The sequence below is a fragment of the Panthera uncia genome, chromosome D4 (assembly GCF_023721935.1).
Source record: "Panthera uncia isolate 11264 chromosome D4, Puncia_PCG_1.0, whole genome shotgun sequence".
NCBI classification, from domain to species: domain Eukaryota; kingdom Metazoa; phylum Chordata; class Mammalia; order Carnivora; family Felidae; genus Panthera; species Panthera uncia.
In genome coordinates this window covers 38,307,233-38,323,558 of record NC_064807.1, presented here as the reverse complement: position 1 = coordinate 38,323,558, position 16,326 = coordinate 38,307,233, and positions in this window count along the sequence as shown.

Sequence of the window (16,326 nt, the reverse complement as noted above, 5' to 3'; positions counted from 1 at the left end):
AAACTTACATTCTAGTTAAGGAAACAGTCAATGAACAGATACATACTAAATACATAGTCTATCAGGTAGTGGTAAGTGTTGTGAAGAAAAATAATGCAGGGAACATAAATGCAAAGCTCTGGGATTGAGGTGAATGATTTCAACTTTAAACTGTGTGGTTGGAAAAAAACAAAATAAAAATAAATTGTGTGGTTAGAGAAGGTCTCACTGAGAAAAAGGCCTAAAGCAGGTGAAAGAGAGAGACTTACTCTCTGGGGAGTATCAAGAAGAGAAAACCTCAAGTGCAAAGGCCCTGGGGCAGCACCATGTCGTGGGCATTTGAACAATAGCAAGGGGATCTGCAAGGATGGAGTGGAGCGAGCCAAGGGGAAGAGTCATAGAAGATGAGTTCCGTAAGGCAAAAGGGATGAGAATGGGCACGCTCCTGTAGGTCACCAAGGGAGCTTTGGCTTTTCTCAAAATAAGATGAGACGCTTTTGGAAGACGTTGGGGGAAATAATCTGAGAGACATGGTCTGACTTAGTCTTAAAGGGATCAGTCTGAGGGCTGGGTTGAAAGATGTCAGATGAAAGATGACCTAATAGGAAGCTACTGCATTGCTCCCCATGAGAGACACTGGTGACCCGCACAGGACGAGGGCAGCGGAGGTGACGTAAACTGGTCGTGTGATGGTGGATTTGCATGTGAAATAGGAGGGAAGAGATGCGCTAGGAAAGACCCTAAGCCACTGGAAGGATGGCTTGCCTCTAATGAATGGTGGAAGGCTGCAGGTGGAACACATTTGAGGACAGGGCAGGAAAGAGTATGGTTTTGCACACATTATGGTTAAGATCGATGTCAAGCAGGCAGCTGGATACGTTAAGTCTGGAGTTCGGCATGGATGTACGTGTGTGATACGTGAATTTGAACATGCGGATGGTTTTGAAATTGTCTTAGAATAATTTAAGAAATATATATAAACTTGAATTTGAATCACAATTTTGCAGAATTCCTGAACTATAATTGCAGAACTTGCATGGAGCCCAGTTTTAAAACTCAGCATTCTGGGGGCGCCTGGGTGGCGCAGTCGGTTAAGCGTCAGACTTCAGCCAGGTCACGATCTCGCGGTCCGTGAGTTCGAGCCCCGCGTCAGGCTCTGGGCTGATGGCTCAGAGCCTGGAGCCTGTTTCCGATTCTGTGTCTCCCTCTCTCTCTGCCCCTCCCCCGTTCATGCTCTGTCTCTCTCTGTCCCAAAAATAAAAAAAATAAAAAAAAATTAAAAAAAAAAAAAAAGAAAAAAAATAAAAATAAAACTCAGCATTCTGTTGACGCAAAAAGTACGACTTGATACCACTCTCACAACCATTTTGTTTTTTATGCGTGGCATGGCAAGAAGACACTATAGAATTCAGCAATTCGTACCCAAAAGGGCCTTATCGTAATGATATTTTAATTCCCTCCTATTGGATCCATTTCTCAGAAAAACGTCTGGAGTTTTCTTATATTGTTGAGTGTGCTGATACGAACCATCAATTGCTGACAGGTGCTCTTGACGGAACGCATGCAACGGGACAGATCACTCACTCTTTTTTTACGGTTCTATTGGCATGACCCAATGACAGGATTTCGTGTGATGTGCGAGTTGCCCTGAAGTGCTTTTTAAAAATAGCGTCATCACTGGGGCGCCTGGGTGGCTCAGTCGGTTAAGCGTCCGACTTCAGCTCAGGTCACGATCTTGCGGTCCGTGAGTTCGAGCGTGAGTTCGAGCCCTGCGTGGGGCTCTGGGTTGATGGCTCAGAGCCTGGAGCCTGCTTCCGATTCTGTGTCTCCCTCTCTCTCTGCCCCTCCCCCATTCATGCTCTGTCTCTCTCTGTCTCAAAAATAAATAAACGTTAAATTTTTTTTTTAATAGCATCATCGACACATATCTACTAAAATAAATTAACCTTCCTATCTTAACGGATTTGGGAAACAGCAACTCCACATGCCGGTGATGATATGAGCAGCAGATCTGGGTAGGGGTGACAAAGCAAGAAGACAGCAATGTGATAGGCCTTTTAAGAGAGCAGTTCAGAGGCAATGAGCATAAACCTAAATTTATATCAGCCTGGGTTACGATTCAGGCTCTGTGGCTTTATAGATGGGCAGGACTTACTCTCTCCAAACTCAAGTTTTGAGAAGTAAGATATAATAGGGAATAATTACAAGTCTCTGGTGAGAGGAACTCTTGAGCTAATGCTTGCAAAAATACTTAGAATAGCACCTTGCCCATTGCCTGATCTCAATGAGTGGTGGCCATCATTGTCAATAACTCTTCCATTTCAATCTGAAGAGGTTGTGGTGTTTTGCGATATCTGAAGAGTGTGATGGAAAGACTCAGCGGTCTCTCTGTCTTATTGTTCTATATCCAATTCTTTTTTTTCCCCCATACAACTCTTCTTTAAAAAAAAAAAGAAAAGAAAACACCTTTAAACAGGACATTATTTCCCTCCAGAGCTTAATTTTGGAATGTGATTTTATAAGTTGTGGGCTGGTCTCTGCAGATTCAGAGAAGGCTTCTTGTGGAAGTGAGCCCAAGGTGAGATGCAGGGACATACCTTTGAGCAGAGATGATTTCAGATTGTCATCTTTTAATTGGTGAGCAGGACTGTCACCCCAGCCTCAGATTTAGCTGGGACAGACAGTCTTAGTGAAAATGGATCTCCAGATCATTAAATCTTATAATTGAAACCCTTCCACTGCACTCCTGGGCAATTGACATACACACACACACACACACACACACACACACACACACAGAGTTCTTCTTCCTTGGCTGTAATTTGGACTTGTTAAGCATTTTTGTAACACTATTTCTTCCTAAGTTGGCTGCTTTTCATTAGTGGTTCTTCACATCGCTCTCTCTGAAAGGTGAATACAACAGTCCATATTTTATAGACAAGGAAATTGAGGTCCAAGTAAGGCTAGTGTGGTTTGGCTGACACACCAGAAAATTAAACCCTGAAACTAGTAGCTAAACCCAGAGTGCCTCACTGTTGAGTCCTGGCTGACGTTATCAAGGAGGCTATTTTTCATAGATGATTCAACACATTCAGAGAAAACACAAAGGTGATGTCCCCTGCCCTCTCTAAAAACACAAAATACTTCATAATTGTATATGGTCATGATGTTGAAACCAGAGTGATCGGTCAAAACTCGAATCTGATCCAGTCACTTTTCTTTTCCTTTTCCTTTTTTTTTTTTTTTTTAAGTTTATTTATTTAGTTTGAGAAAGAGAGACAGCGTGAGCAGGGGAGGGGCAGAGAGAGAGAGAGAGAGAGAGAGAGGAGAGAGAGAATCCGAAGCAGGCTCCACACTGTCAGCGCAGGGCCCAGAGCAGGGCTTGAACTCACGAACAGTGAGATGATGACCTGAGCTGAAATCAAGAGTTGAATGCTTAACTGACTGAGCCACCCAGGTGCCCCACGTCACTTTTCTATAAAGAGCATGGGCCTGGTTCTCCACTGCCCCAGGATCAGGTGCGATTCCCTTAATGCCACCTGCAGCCTGCTCTGGGCCCCTCTGTGACCCCACTTCCAGCCCCACCCACCACTCATCTGTCCATCTTCACGCTGTCCACAGTCACGCTGAAGAGTTCATGTGCCTTTGTACATAAGATGGAGACAAGAACCTTCTTCTGTCTCATCTTCTCCCTTTGAGTTATAGGCCACGTGGTTCCGGAAGTCTCCCCACACTTCTCAAGGCCAGGTTCGTTGGCTCTTCTGCATACCCCAGTCACACACGCTATTTATACCCCATAAAGCACTACAGTTGTATCTTAAATTACCCTTTCCCATGAGACGATGATCTCCTTAAGGACCGAGTCTCATCGTTTACCGCTTCATCGGAGATTCCCGGTCCCTTACCACAGTGTCTGCCAAGAGTAGGGATGCATCATATATGTATGGATCGCATGCCTTGTGATTTGCCATTTTTCCATCTGGCAAGATTGTAAGGTTACTACCCATTGTGTCAGAATGCGTCTTGAACGCCAGCGAAACAATACGTTATGATCTGACGCTTCAGCGGTGGGATTGTTGGCAACTGCCAGGACGGAGGGGAGGTGAGCTCTGGAGGTTACCGGCGTAGAGGTTTGGCTGAAGAAATCGCTCGTCCTGGTCCCCTGATCTTTTAGAGGTATAATCAGGGTGACCATGTAGTTATCCAAACAGGTAGTAGTTTGAGAGTGGAAGTAGGCCCAGTCGATAATTATACCGGGACAATCCATACGGACTGGGAGTGTCTCGGGCAAAGTGAGTCACTCTTGGTGTATGGATTACCCCAATGTGCTCTTCGTGCCGAGCTTAGTTCCCGGTTAAACTGATCCATCAATGGGCTCAACGCTGCTGCTGGGCGAGAAATCACACAGTTGCACTAACTGAAGCGGCTAAGGGACATGTAGCAGTCATTTTGCAGCATATGGCTTGACAATTCTCTTCCTGCAGTAGCTCTAAACACAGTAGTAGTTATAGCTCCGTGACAGTAGCAGGTGAGAGAGGCAGTTAAGCAGTGGCTGTATCGCTCAGTAAAAGTTTTGGCACCTGGATTTGGACACGAAGAATGTTAACTGGGGAGCTGAGAGATTTCCAGATCGACCAAATCGCTCAAAGCTGCCAAGTTGGCCTGAGAACTTTCCTCTGTAAGTGAGATATGGATGATAGCTGAGACCACTCCTTAGCTGGAAAATGCAATTTAAACATATGTTTAAAGAAGCAATGATTAAAATATTACATTTTCAGATCCCTTTCGTGCTCCTGAGTCCAAGGCTGTGCCAAACGCTTAGCTGTGCGGAGGGTGATTATCTTTCGAGGGCAGGATAATAGCTTCCCAGTCGCTGCAGTGTAGATCTCAGTGCTGGCAAGGGTTTGGGAGGTGAAAATCCTTGACACCTAGAAAGTGTCGACATCCTGGTGAGCTTACTTATCTTGTTTTGGCAAATCTCCCATATATCGCGTGGAAGATGGCATGTTCCCATTACTAAATTTCTCTTTTCTTTCCTGACTAGGACTTCTCCAAATCTGTGTCCGTCATCTATGTCTGGAGAATAATTTGTAACTAGCAAAATCACTGGCAGAGTACAATATTAATTTCTACCGTAATGACCTGGGGTCGGAATTAGGAACGCTTTCACATTAACAGAAGATTAGGAACTGGGTTACCATCTCAGGTATGCCCTGCAAACCAACAGATGTGGAGAGGGCAAAGAAGAGACACCAGAAAACAAAACCAAAAAAACCTCTCTCTGAAGCTGCTCGAAATCAACTGAACCCATCTCAGCATAGCAATCATAGCCCATCTTATCCTTTCCTGGTTTGATATTAGAGCCTTTTTAAAAAGTCCTGAGTTGACAGTAGTACATTTGTGCATGTTTTTTAAAGTTTATGCATTTATTTTTGAGAGAGAAAGAGAGAGAGAGAGAGAGAGAGAGAGAGAGAGCGCTACACGTGTGCATGAGCAGGGGAGGGGGAAAGAGAGAGGAAGAGGCAGAATCCCAAGCCAGCTCCTCCCTGTCAGGGCAGAGCCCTATGCACAACAGGGCTCGAACTCAGGAACCACGAGATTATGACCTGAGCCGAAATCAGGAGTGGGTCACTCAACTGACTGAGCCACCCAGGCGCCCCTACACCTGGGGTGCTTAATTCCCTAGCTCAGACTTCTAGGTCAGCATTGTCATGATGCTTTTAAGGATGGGTTTCCTCCAGGAGGAGTAAAAACCAAGAACAAAACAATCCACGTGAAACGTTAGTTACGACATACGTCAATTGTGCCAGCTACATGCCATGCACTTTTTAAGAAAAGGAGTGCACTGTGCGCAAAAAGAAACTGCTCACCGCTTGGTGCAAGAAACTGTAATTGACAGGATGCCTATGAATATAATGTAATCAGGAAGCGAATTGTGGCTTATACCCTTTATGACTTTCCGTGGTAAAACAATAGAGGAATCTCGTATGCTCAGAAGGAGGGAGGGGTTTAGAACAGGAACTGGAAAAAAAAAAAAAAAAGTCATCCTTCCAATGACACAGAAGAAAACAGCACCGGTTACGAATGTGCTTCTAGTATGAAAAAGCCCGGGTTCATATCACAGCTCCCTTCATTAGTTGTGTGACCCTGGGTAAGGCAGTGAACCCCTTCGCTTCGATTTCCCCATCTTTAGGACATAGAAATAGTGAAAGCAACTATCACACATGGTTTTGGTGAATATCAAATGAGATTATACGTAAAAGCCCTTAGTAAAGCGTTTGACACATGGTAAGCTCAATAAATAACAATTATACTTGTTCAAAACCCAGTTATTTGATCCTAGGGTTGCGATTTTTTATTTTAGGTTGTGCTTGACTATATGGTTACACTCGTGTATGTTTGTGCCTCAGTTTTGTGGTTCACTAAGAACATTCAGTCCTCCAACCCTGCATTGCTTCCAGGTCAGGAAGCCCCTGAAAACAAAGGACATGCAGACATCCCCCTTTCACAAAGTGCTTTGGTGGCCCTGTCCTCTCTCCCACTTGGGGCTGTCACAGCTCGCTCAGAGGAGCAGCTCAGAGGAGCACAACCAGGCCAGGGATGATTATATTTCTCAAGAATGGCTTGACGTTGAGTATCTGCACAGTTGCTATGTTATTGTGCTTTTAGATTTTTTCTTTTTTTCTTCGTTTGTATTTTTATTCTAATGCAAAAATCAGTAAAGAGACTGGGTTAAATGTCAAAAACTGCGGATATTGAGTTTCCTTAAGAAACCATATATTTGGATGGTGAGTTGGCACGAGACCTCTCACCAGACTCTAAGAACATCTCGTTCCCTTTCTTCTCATTCTTCTTTTCCCCTTCCAACAACTTTAACCACAAGAATACTCCCCACTTTCTACTTATGTTGCCTCGCTCCAATTTCGTCTCTTCAGCCCTTCCAACAAATTTGTCGGCAATTCCTTGTATTATATTCAAGGGATATATTCCTGCTGAAGTAAGAAGTCAGGAGATTTGGAAGGGAATTTTGTTGTTTTAAGCTTATTTATTTATTTTGAGAGACAGAGAGAGAGAGAGGGAGAGAGGGAGAGAGACTGCATGAGCAGGGGCGGGGCAGGGAGAGAGGGAGAGAGAATCCTGAGCAGGCTCCATGCTGTCAGCACAGAGCCCCCACTCAGGGCTCAATCTCGTAACTGTGAGATCATGACTTGAGCTGAAATCAAGAGTTAGACGCTTAAACGACTGAGCCACCCAGGCACCCCTGGAAAGGAATTTTGAATCCTCTGGCAACTTACTGCTATCTTGGTCCTGTTGTTAATCTCCCTGAGTCCCAGCTGTGTGACGATGGGAGAATATATAGGCTCACCTTACCTTTTTTCACAGGATTGTTAGGGGACAAAATAAAATACTCTGTGGCCTAACCTTTTCGAATGCTCTTAATTTGAGGGTACTATTTATCATCAATTGCCTTTGCATAATATTTCAAAATGAAGAATAAAAACTGCATAAAACACAAATATACTGCAAAAATAAAAAAGAAATAAGGCAGATTTGAAGTTATATTTCCTTATGAAATATGCCCAGACTGACCCAGTTTTCCTTCTCCTATTTTTAAAGTGACTTAATTTTTTAGAATAGTTTTAGGTTCATAGAACAATCTAACAGAAGGCATTCTAAATATTAAACTAAAATGTGACAAAACTTTTTCTGATTTATAAATCCTTAAAAAAATAGTGTTCTTCCTTTGTTAGCCTAAACTTTTCTTTTTTTTTTTTTTTTTTTTTGGGTGGGGGGTGGCATTTTGTGTAAGTGGAAAAGTAAATACACTTCCCTCTCGGCAACCTTGATCCACTGTATAAAGTGTGCTTAAATGTTATCTGCACCGCGGCTGCCCTGGTCTATTTCTAAACTCTACAACAGTTTTGCTGACCATGAGAAAATTTCATTTATCGTACGTCGGTGAGGAGCTGGAATAGACATTGTTCAAGAAATGTGAATCTGTTCACTAGAAAATAGAGTCAAATGGGAGGCCATTTGTCATTGGAACAAATAATTAGCAAGTGACTGGAGTATTTTTTTTTTTTTTTTTTTTTTTTTTGTTTTCTCCTAAACAGGGGCTTTTTCAATAGCATCCTGTGATAAAGACCACTGGGATCACCAGAGAGTGATTTTAAGAAGTCAGAAACCGTCACAACAAAACTCACAACAAAACGCTTTACTAAGATCCAGGCCCTGTATTAGTTGTTTTGTACTTGCCAACTCTTTTGAGCATCATAGAAGCCCTGTGAGGTATATCTCATGTGTCCCATTTTATTGATAAGGAAACTAAGGCTCGGAGAGAGTCAGTAATTTCTCAACCAAGGAAAGCATCCTGGTGGAACAAGTAGGATTTCTTGCCTAAGAAACTCAAGTAGCCTCTTGTACTCAGTGTATACTGGGATATTTGAGTATTCTTTGCAGACCAATGGCATGGGCATTCCATGAAAAGAGGTTGCGTGACTAGACCTAGGAAAATACTCCTCCTCTTCAAGAATAATAATAAACATCATCATCTTATACCTTGTGCTAAGGTATAAGCAACGTGATGGGATGTTTATCACATTGAAGCTTTGCAGTGACCCATTGGGGTGGGATCGTTAGCCCTACTTGACGGATGGGAACTTGAGACTCACTGTGGTGAATTGCTTGCCCAGTTCAAACAAGCATGTCTTTCGGACTAACTAGACCGTGACCTTCCCTCTGTTCATACTGGTGTTCACCCACCTCCTCCTTGAAGGAGTGGTCTCCTCGGAAATTTAAATCATCCATGTGCCTTGCATTATCTCCCACTTTAGCATCCTTTTATCTCTGACTTTTGTGTGTGTGTGGTGGGGATACCACGGGATGTCAAAAACTTGCAGCTAGCATGGCGATCTTGTCTTTTGGTCATGTTTGGGACCTTTTTCAAAGGCTCCATCAGGATAGTGTCTTAGGGATCTTTTCCCTCTCAAATATTGTCCTTTACTTCTGATTCATGCCACAGAAACAGAGAATCTCTAAATAAACAAGCAGAAAGTACGTTGGAATGACTTCATGCCCAAGTTTCTGATTGCTTGCACAGATGACATTCCAGCTCTGTCTCACCACACATTATTTTTTGAATCATTTTCCCTAACCCAAGTATCTCTGGTAACCAAATTTTGGTAACTTCCCCAAGGCACCCTGAGGTTTGGAAACCAAGTGGGCAGTTCCAAGTCCTTAGTGGACCGTTCCAGGGCACGCAACCTCAGAGCTAAGGTCAGACCCCATTAGGATGGGGGTGGGGAGACAGGATATGTGGAGAGAGGTTCGTGCCTTTCCACTGTACTGGAATTTAACTGGAATGAGTGAAGGCAATTTCATTTTAAAATCTCTCCCCCCTGTCACCTCATTAACACCTCCAGTGAAAGGCAGCTGTGAGACTGTTAACTCTTTGCTTGCACATTCTTGAAAGTGCTATTGGCTGGGAACTCTTGTCCTTGTGAGAAGATACCCTGCTGTCACCAATCTGGGAATCTGTAGCACTGAAATGAGGGTTTTTCCAAGACTCATATTTATACCCCAATAGTGCTCCATTCCGTAGAGTGAGACGTGCATTTCTGCCAGATTTTGCATATTTTGAGCCACTACTCCATAAGCTGCAGTATGTTGGGTTTTTTGGAACTTGGCTGCCTCAACTTCTTTTTGGAAATAAAGTGAGAACGTATGTGAACATTCATTAAGTTATTAACTCATTCATTTACTCATTCACACTTTTAATAAATCACACTGGATGAGTGCCTGTTTTATGTCAGGCAGCATGTCAACATCAGGGGTATAAGGAAAAATAAGACATGGTCCCTTCCCTCAAGGAGTTTACAGTTTAATGCAGGTTTGAGCATTAGTCTAATATAATGTGACGAAGTGGTGATAAAAGTGACTATGGGAGCAAAACAGGCGAGGCAGGAAAGCAAAGTAGTCCAAGGGAGGTCAGAGAAGACAGAGGATACTTGAGTGATTTTGAGGAATGGGTAGGAGTTAACTATATGGAAAGAGCTGAGATGGGAAAGAAACAGGGGCAAAATCAGGAAAGAATGGTTTTGGCACAATGTTAGAGACCAGCTTTGAGTGCTGTGTATAGTGGGTACTCTTATACACAGCCCAGACCACCATTCAGGATTTAAACATATGTTCTCCCAGATGCTGGGAGGGGTGATGGCTATAAGTTCTCAGCTGAACCTGTTTGGGGATTGCCCCCCAACCTGGGGGATTTGCCTTGTCCAAGTTTATGCCCTTTCTTCTGGGACTATATATATATATATATATACACATACATATATATATATATATATATGGTGGTATATATGTTTATATGTGTATATATATATGTATATATATATATATATATCTCCAAGATACTCAGATATAAAGACCAGTTCTCCTTATGTCAAGGTAGATAATTCTGAGTATCTATCCCATTTCAAAAGCTCCCAGTAAGATCCTCTAAAGCCTCTGCTGCAACTGTACCATAGTTCAACTTCTCTGTCTAATCTTGCTTACCACACTTCTCACAGCTGGCGTCCTCTGGGAAATGGTGCAAGAAGGGATCAAAAAGTTCAGAGCAGTGGTATGCTTGAGTGGAAATATTATAAGCCTGGAAAACCTGCCAGGTGACTAGATTCACCAGGAGGGCCCGGTGGATACCCCCACTCACGTAAGTGATCAGGAATATGCTGGTGAGACAGGCTCTAGCATCACTGAGAAACTTGTGGTGGCCGACAGCTGGTGGTTGTTAGAAAATTTTGTTTATTGATCATGCAGAGCATGGTAGAGTTCCAAGCAATAGAGGCCAGGGTGGCATTTGATATTGGAAGCAATGATATTTCTGTAATGAGTCACACGACTGGGGTGTCACCTTGGTGAGGAAGTTATGGAGCTGGTTAACGGAGTACGGTGCCTTAAGGACAAAACAGATGGAAGATCCAAGAAGAGTGTTGCTTAATCCACTCAGTCAAAAGAAATCAAGGTTGGATGATCAGAAGGTTGAGTGCAGCCATATCCCTTCCCTAGTCTCCATACCTGAGACAGGTTTTGGAGCTGGATCCCTGGAAGAAATGCCAGGTATACAACAGAAACTGAAAGAGGGGGACGAGATCATCTTGGTTTATGTATGGGTCAGCTCAACATGTGAGTAGTGCAAGTTAAAAATAGACCATGGCTTCATTATAGTCCCATTCAGGGAGGACCTTAACGGAGCCCCAGTGAGAAGAAATTTTTCCAATGAGAAGAGTTTCTAATGGTATACCTTGTCATCATTTTGTGTAGAAATAGAAGTATCCCGAGATAAAAAAATATATATATAAACTCATGGGTAGTGGTGAATGGGTTGGTAGGTTGGTCAAGGGCCTGAAAAGAGAAATGTTAGAAGATGTGGTATGGAATGATCAGGTGGAGAAGCATGTGTACAGACCTATGGGATGGAGTACAAAGACTAAATACCCTTGTATCATGTGTTAAAGCCTCCAGAGAGCATCCACCAAGAAAGAAGCAATGAAGAACTAAGTAGACAGAAGGATTTCACCAGTCGACATTAGCCAGCTCTCTCATCAACACAAAAGCTGCACGAATGAATAGTTATCTTGGAATGAAAGAGGCTCTTCATGGACTCAATGTAACTTCAGTTACTGCATGGTGGCAAGTTTATTGCATTGGAACCCTACTACCCTGGGAGGGACACCACTTATCTTGAGTGGAATATTCATATTTGACTTAGTCATCCCTACAGTATATGAGCACCAACATAAAAAAAAAAATCTCATAAAATGTCGTATAAGACCAAGGAACACTTTTCAACAAAGGAAGTGATGTGGTAGATATGACCGTGGAAGGCACTGGTTCTATCACTCACCATACCTAGCAGCTGCCAACTTGACCGACCTATGCATTGGCCTAGTGCAAGTGAAGCACTGGTTTAGGGATGATACCCAGTAAGAATAGAGCACCGTCCTCTAGGATGTGCTATCCACTCTATATCAATGATGATTAAATGTTTTGTTTACGGTAGGAAGCATACAGGAATCCAGGAATATATGAGTGGAAGCAGAAGTGGATTCTTTTATCATCATTTCCAGGGATCCACTTGGAAATTTGCACTTTTTCTCTGCATAACCCTGAGATCTGTGTATTTAGAATTCCTGGTTTTCAAGGGGGAAACACTTCCCCCAGGAGAAAGCAAAAGTCCCATTCAACTTCAGGCTATGGTTATCTGCTCACTGAGGTTCCTTGTGTCAAGTGACAGGCAAAAGAATGGGATCACCATCCTGCCAGGAATAGTTGACCCTGATTCTCAGATAGACACAGATACGTTGCTATGTTAGGAATGAAGAGAACTGTAGGTTTTGTACCAGGTGATCCATGGAAGGGACAAGAGTTCCAGCAAAAGCCTGAGAAGGGTCTAGAAACCAGAGACTCAGACCTTTTAGGGATAAAGTTCTGAGTCATTAAGCTATCTAGACCAGCAGAGGTGTTTGCTGAGAGTGAGGGGATTTAGAAATATTGACAGAAGGTGGGATGGTAAGAACTAGATGCAACGCTGAGATTACCTGCAGTTGTTGGGGTTGAAGTTTGTGTACTTTTTTGGTAAGTTTCCCCAGGGGAAGAGACCAATCAGGATCCAGGATTTGCTATTCTAAGAACTTATTATATGAAGCAAGAGGGTCAGAGAGCTGCCGGGGGTGGACTGAATTGGTTGGTACTGTGGTGCATTTCCCAGAACTGCCTCCATGGCTGAAGTTCTCACCCTCAACTGGTGGGCATGTCAGTGGCTCTAGGTTACTGACTGATCCTGTACCCAGGTATTTTCCTCAGCTGAAGACAGGATGCTCCTTCATATTCCCGTCTCTTCCCCAGGAGCAACCCGCATGTAATGATTGGTCAATAGAGAGGTTTAAATGTCTAGTCTTCTTGCCTGGACAAATTTAGGACTTCCTCTAGAATTATCTATGGCTTCTGTTACCACCACATGTGTTTCACATCTTCCTCTGCCAAATCCTGCTGCCCTTATCCATCATAATATTGAGAGCCCTTCCCAATAAACTTCCTGCTCAGAATCTGATTTGTAGGAAACCCAATCTGTGACAAATGGGTATGTATTAAGGTATAAGCTATACTATTCTATCAAAGAGAGCTAAACATAACATGGCTTCAGTACGAAAGAATGTTGTTTCTTTCCGATGTAATAATCTGGATGGTCTTGGCTGGCAAGCAACTCTGCTTCATGTGATTATTCAAGGACTCAATTTCCTATTTCATTGATTCATTACTCCCTTGACTGTTGCCTCATTTGGCATTTGGCTGAAGCTGTTTTCTCAGTATGTTCTTGGCCATGGGAAAGGGGAAAGGAGTGTGTGAGAACACATGTGTGTTGATTTAAAGCTCAGACCTGGGCTTTGCACACCCTTTCTTCTTGAATTGGGAGGACTTAATCATGGGTCATATCTAACTACCGAGGATACTGGAAAATGTAGGGTTTCTAACTTACATGCCTAATCTCAACCCTGTTCTAGAAGAAGGAAAGAAGGTTTTTGATGCAATGTTTCCATTATAGGTAAGGAGGGGAGGGTGGAAAGCAGAAATCATTTCAGGTTATCGATAAAGTGACAAGATAAGGCTTTAGAAATCAAGTATGGCAGGAATTGGATAGTCATAATTTGCGCGAGAGAATTTTATCGTAAGGTGAGCCAAACAACTATACTACTTTTCATGTGGAAGCTGTTTTGTCATGGTTTCTTTTATAACAGATGTGATCTCTTGTCTGAACATAGTTGACGTTTCTGTTCTCTACTTACTCCTCACCTGAGGCAAAAATGGGTATTGCTCTGTCATAACAACGGTGAAGGAGTTGTTCTCAACCTTTCTTTAAAAGGAGAATTAACAGAGCAGTTTTCTCCTTCCTACTCCCCCAGTGGACAGGGTCAGGGGGAGGCTACGTCTCCCCAAGGATAAGACTTAGTGCATAAAAAAAAGTAGAATGTCACATATTAAAAAAATGGAGATGGGGTAGTATGGAAAAACACTTGAGTCTTTCGGGTCCAGTCAAGCGGTCGGAGCTTGGCCTCCCCCTGGTCCGGCCTCTAGATTTATGATTTTTCCCAAATTGCTCGTCCTTTTCTGGCATTCACCTCTAAATTGGGTTGTTTGATGAAATAAACTAGAGCTTTCCTTTCAGCTGAGAAATGTACTTCAATTTGAACAGGCATTCAAAGTGTAGGTTGGACCCAGTTAGAGTTGGAGCTCAAGAAGTGTCTGTTGAATTTAATTAAATTTTTGGTTTTCATTTTAGCTAAGTAAATCATTGCTTGATCCTCAGCCCACATGGGAAGCCCACCCCCTAACATCCAGAAGGAAGCAACAATAAGCAACAGCCTACTGAGTGTTCTAAGATCTCGACTCAGCTGTCTGAGGAGAAGAGTTTTATTTTTATCTGCCTATTCCAGATGTCTATTTCTCCGAATGATGCACGAAGGGGAAATTCCGAGAGAAGGCCCCTGGACAGCCCCTGGCCACCTGGAGTCTATCTCGTATGTCATAAACATTTAGAGATAAGGGGTACACGCTGGACCATCTGATGTGCTCTTTCCTCATGGTATTTTGGTGTGTATGTGAAAGGAATTATGAGAGATTGGCATTTCGAGCAGGAGCAAACCAGATCTCCCTGGGTTGGCATTCAGTTTGGGCAGCCGAGCACATTCTCAGTGCTTGGGAGTGACAGGCACATTGCCACTATTCTGGGCCTCGTTCACAAAGGAAGAACGATGGTTATTGTCTGTGATGGCAGTGGCTTAAGGAGCCACTGGCAGGGGTGAGGGATTGGGGCAGAAGGCAATCAGCAAAGTTGGAAATTCACTAGAACACTAGGACTCACTCGCATTGGCAAAAAGAACCACGTGACCTCCCAGGACCCCTTGTGGCCCTGACACTTCAATTTCTACATCTCAAAAAATAAAGTAGCACCTGCTAGAGGTTCAGTCTTAAGTGACTTTAATAAACCCTAGCTGTTGTCCGAAGGGCAAGAATTATACGTTTATGATCAGCATCAGCGGGTAGCAAGGTGTGTGCACAAAGTGGCGATACTTTGATGGCAAATCCTTCCTTTTCAGATACTTTTGAAAGGCCAATTTATGTATAAAGTCAAATTTCCCTCAGATTAGTGGTCCCATCAGCACTTAAAATGCTAGCAGGGGGAAAAAATCAGTATCATGTTTGTCTTTAAAACGGGAGACGTAGGACACCTGGCCCTCTGTTATTACAGGGACACCGTACGGGAGTCAACTGGGGCACAATACAGTTCTTATTCCGAATCAGAATCCATCTGTACTCTACAGCAGAAAGACAAAAGAGGATTGTTAGCACTTAAAGGCACCTTGACAGAGTCATACTGCTTGACTCTTTTATTAATTGCCCCATCTGCTAAGTGAGAGCTCTCTGACACAGGTTGGTGCAGAACTCTTAAAGCCCTTAGTCTGCTTCCTATTGGTTCCACATGTGTTTGTATTTGTTCTCAGTAGGCAGAGATTCCGGGGAGAAAATGAACCGCTGCAGATCGATTGCAGTATCAGTCATGCAGAAGACGTGGTGAAGCGTGCCGTTTGATTTTGATCTGGTTTTAACCCTTGCTGGGCAGTTGCCCTGGCTCCCTGGCTTTCGTCTGCCTCGGTTTGTGCTCGAAGCCTCCGAGGCTACAGGTAAATGGGGGGAGAAAAGGCAGTGCGATGCCCTCATTTCAGGAAATACACCATTTCCCCTTTAAGTCTTTCAGACCTCAAAACCTTTCGGCCGCTGTCTGGGACGGCGCAATAGAAAAGCCAGAATGCAGTAGTGTGGGGTGTGTGTGTGTGTGTGTGTGTGTGTGTGTTATTGCTGCCATGAAAAGATATGCCTTGTTTACGCAGCCAATGAAAATTCTCAACAGAAGTACATTGACGGCACAGGCCAAGTCTGGGCCCACACTGACAAAAGACAGACGGACCAAACTCGATGGTTTACTTAGGTGACCATTCTCCCCAGTACGATTTGTCTTTGTCCTTTCCTTTCTCATTTTGTTTTAAAGAGATTCAGTGAGATTGAGTTAAGGATGTGGTGTCTATTTCAGCCTCAGCTTTGTGATTTTTGCATTTAGCCTGGATTCTGTTACAGCCATCGTGACGTCGGGATATTTTTCTATGTGCAATTTCGAGATAGCGGAGAGAAACAGGAAAAGGCATGGTGTTTCCTCTCAGAGTTCCTTTGTAGTGGGATCTGGAGGTTGCATGTGTGTGTATGTGTGTGTGTGTGTGTGTGTGTGTGTGAGAG